This window comes from Sinohyriopsis cumingii, chromosome 8, assembly GCF_028554795.1.
Source record: "Sinohyriopsis cumingii isolate HCF-2022 chromosome 8, ASM2855479v2, whole genome shotgun sequence".
In the NCBI taxonomy this organism is placed as follows: domain Eukaryota; kingdom Metazoa; phylum Mollusca; class Bivalvia; order Unionida; family Unionidae; genus Sinohyriopsis; species Sinohyriopsis cumingii.
In genome coordinates this window covers 93,382,022-93,386,497 of record NC_142968.1, presented here as the reverse complement: position 1 = coordinate 93,386,497, position 4,476 = coordinate 93,382,022, and positions in this window count along the sequence as shown.

The following is a 4,476-nucleotide window of genomic DNA, read 5'->3' as shown; positions in this document are numbered from 1 at the left end:
TCATATTTTGAAATCCAATCGGTCAGATGATGAAGATATGATGAGATATTACCGATTTTTGTGTACTCGACCAAACATGTTTCTAAGTAAATTTAAGAACTGATCATTGAATATCAAAATTAGATTATTCAAATCTTATTGAATTAGATTATTAAAATCTTACTGAATTAGATTATTCCAATCTTATTGAATTAGATTATTCAAATCTTGTTAAATTAAATTATTCAAATCTTATTGCTGCACTGTGCATTGTGCATTGTGCTCCTCTGTGAACAAACTTTAGTGAATGTATGTAAAGAAAACTAGTTATTGGTTATAATAATAGTCTTTGATTTATATTAGGTTTTGCTAGATGGAACAGTGCCTCCAGCATGTTTGTGAATTATAATGTATTCAGTTTTGATGAAGTAATAAGTATTATTCTCAATGATGACAATAATATTTAGGAGTAAGAACTGTATAACGTAATCTTTTTGAAACTATGGCATTCATTAAAATTCTCAGATGGAACAAATTACTCTTTAAATGTGCCACTTAATTTCATTCTTAACAATGCAGGGCGCAGTTGTGTAGATGTATACTTTTGATTGTATGATATGTATGTTCTTTTATGTTTACAATGTTTTTAATCTATATCTATATTTTAATTAGCTCTATGGACTATGTATACTTACTATGTGTACACCATTGTATACTATATATACTATATTTATTGTGTAATATGTGTTTAATATGTGTACGCAGCTGGGAACAATGTTCTATGATTATTGTCTACTATATAAGCGTTGCTTGAATACCTGTTTAAACTATATGTACGATGCTTATGGTGTAATATTTACTATGTGTACACCCGTATGAATTATGCTTATTGTGTAATACGTACGTGATGTGTGTACGCCTCTGTGAACTATGTATTATGCTTATTGTGTAATACGTACGTGATGTGTGTACGACTCTGTGAACTATGTATTATGCTTATTGTGTAATACGTACGTGATGTGTGTACACAATTGTGAACTATGTATTATGCTTATTGTGTAATACGTACGTGATGTGTGTACACAATTGTGAACTATATATTATGCTTACTGTGTAATACGTACGTGATGTGTGTACACAATTGTGAACTTGTATATGTCATGTTTTTTGTGTATACACCAGTGTGAATTATATGTGCTATGCTTATTGTATGATATTTCCTTTCTGAAAGGTCCCTTTGAATTAACGAACAAAAATATAAACAGTGGAAACATACTACTGTTCATATATTAATTTTCTGAAGGATTCTGAGTCTTAGGAATTTTCCAGCATGTTATTATCACCCTTCTTTTAAGGTGAATATTTTGGAGTACGTGAAAAGAACGCGATAATTATGTCTAAAAATGAAGTCTGCTATTCTTGCAAAAAATTAAGCCAAGCAATGAAATTTTCAAATGCACCTTAAAGATTTTTAGTAAATGCTCAGATCCGGTGTGTTATCGTCGATTGGGTGGGGTATCGCGCACTTCGTATTAGTTCATGTGAAAGGGCCCTTGTAGTCCGACAAATTACTCCTCCCCAAAACTGTCCTGATACTAATTAACGATTTGTGGGCTTGATTTAACAGTATAGACCCTTACTGGTAATAGTCGCATGTAGCCAAGAAATTAAAAATGGCCACATTATTCCACGTGGATTTACAAGTCGTCAAACATAAGATTTGATCCGGAAACAGTCTGCACATATCGCCCTTCAACAAAATGCAGTTCAATGTATGCAAGTCATATCGGTAAGTGTCTAAAGTGTACACCGTTGTGTTGCAGACAGAACAATCTGCAAACAGTTTTGCGATTTCATAAATAAAGAATGCGTGAATTCAGACCACTGATCGTCTATAAGCATCAACACAGACTTAAGTTAAGGAGTTAATATATTGGACTACGGTCGATGTACAGAAACGTCTCGCAAGAAAAGTAATTTCGGGCTGTGTTAATACGGCGTATTTATGCAAGGGGATCTCTGCTCGAAAAATTTATCTCTTTATGCGTTTTGCAAACGTAACAAGTTTGCCTGTTGTCAGCCACTACACTCGCAATGTGGAATGCAGCCATTTGTTGTGGGTGCGTCCGGAAAAGATTGTGTGCAACAATTCACGAGAGCACCAATGCCGCTTTAGCTCCTATGTTGATAAATTGACGATCACGTTTATACAACTCATCCTTCAATGCTGAGCAAGCTCTTTTGTGTCAGAATGTTATTTTCAGTAAAAATAAATTCTGGAGGTAATCGATAGTCATTCCTGTGAAAGAAAACATTTGCAGTAAGCGACTTTGTCTGCCCGGGCTTGCAGAGCTGCGTGCGTTCTTGCGTTATATAGCTTAGCTCTCACACCTAAAGCTATAAGTCGAACTTTTTTATATTGTGTTTTGATGTTCGTAAAAGACAGAAAATCTAACGCATAACTTGAAGACAGAACACACTGGTTGGAAACAGAAGTAGTTAGAAGCTGGCGTCAGGTTTATACCACTTTGCCATATATATTTCGTTTTGAATGAATTAGTTCTACAAGAGGTGAACACCACTTTTCCCACCACCCACCCACTCTCTCTCTCTCTCTCTCTCTCTCTCTCTCTCTCTCACACACACACGCACACACATGCACGCACGCACGCTCGCGCACCAGACATTAAACTTCGATAACAGAGTAGCATAAGTAGTCGTATTATTTTCCATCTCACTATCTAAATGAGGATAAAACAATTAATCTTATAGAGGCACGATAACTCATTGGTTACCAATGCTTGACTGGGTTCTTCCTCCACCATTAATACTGGCCGCCATGTATAGCCTATCGTGTGCTGAAAAATGGCGTTAAACCCTACAACAACAACAATAACCAATGCTTGACTCTTACACAGGATTGCAAGGTTCCCTGATCATGCCGGATCCACTTCTATATTGTGTCTGTAGGCAAAACACTTTATTCAAATAGCCGAAGGAAAAAAAATTAAATCCAATAAAAAAAAAACACCTTAAAGCAGGCTTAGCCATAACCACATTAAAATGTTAAGCGTGTCAGATGCACACCTGCTTATTGTTTTTTAAATAAAAAAAACCAAACGTTTTATTATATGTTATATTTTTTCTCCTTTAACTTTACATTATCAGAATCGTGCAGTATTTTCCATACTATAAGGTTTCATACTGCACTACACGTGTGTCTAAAAATAGTATCATGTATTGAAAACTACTTTTGTAAATAAACCGTGTATACTCGTGTATCAGATGCTTTAGCTTTTGGTCGATTAGATTTGTTTATGAATGAACTAAACAAGATCGTTCGTCCATTTGAAAGTAAAGATAATAAAGGTAACTATATAGACGAGTTCACCGAGTCACAAACGAAACTTTCAAAATTCGCAGTGTCAGCTAGAAGCATGAGAGACGCAACAATTAAAATTATTATTCTGGTCATTTAAACAGTTATTTAGGAGAAATATTCTTAACTTTTCGCAAATAGAATGGTTCACACTATGACCGGTGCTGTCTAGTTTCTATAAAAAAAAATTGCATAGATAAGCATATTGAGGCCAAGGGCTATCGCATATCTCTCATAGATATACCATTTTCTATGTCAGTCAAAACACTACATTTGAGAAAATGTGCAACTGAAGGAATTGCAGGAATCTAAGAGCATCAGAGCCATAAGCCAAGACGACGAAAAAGTGTTATTTCCGCTGGCTAAATTGACTGTCTGTCACACAACAGCTGCTTTGCGATTTTCCCCGTTTAAGCCTAACTATTTTGATACAATGTTAAGCTAGCGATAGAAGCCATACATGTTATAGCTGGGGTCCCTGCAAGCGAGCATGCACATAACAGGGCATAAACATGTGTCTTCTTTAGTTGGTAATAAGAATGGCAATACATATGCTTACATTGATGCATCTTGAATTTCCTCGAAATATACTTTCTTTGTTCTTCAAATCCTGATTACATGGCCCATGTCATTCGTTACAAAACTGTATACACAACGCTAAATTGTACTGTAATATCGACTATATTTTAAACTGAACTCACATTCTCGAAAAGAACATGATATTCCATGGCGTTGTTTTGATAATTTCAATTAAAATAATTAATATGTTTCGCACATTAAGATTCCAAACAATCAATGACATAACAGAAACAGAGGTTCGGTTGATTCTATGCCAGTCCACGACTCAAATCACATGTACATGGTGCGGAATTGACTCAGCTATAAACAAAATTCCAGTCAATCACAAGCAGAAAAGCAAACTAGAGTTGGATCAACAGAAAACAAAATCCATTCAATCCAGACCAGTTGGAAACATTGTTTCAATGCGCATTCATTCGCAATATGACTAGAAATTTCAATTTTAGGTAGACCAAAACAATTTTTTTTTTTAATCTAATGTAAAGCGCGCGACGAAATCCCTCCCCCCCCCCTCTCTCTCTCCAAATGGTAAACTCCGC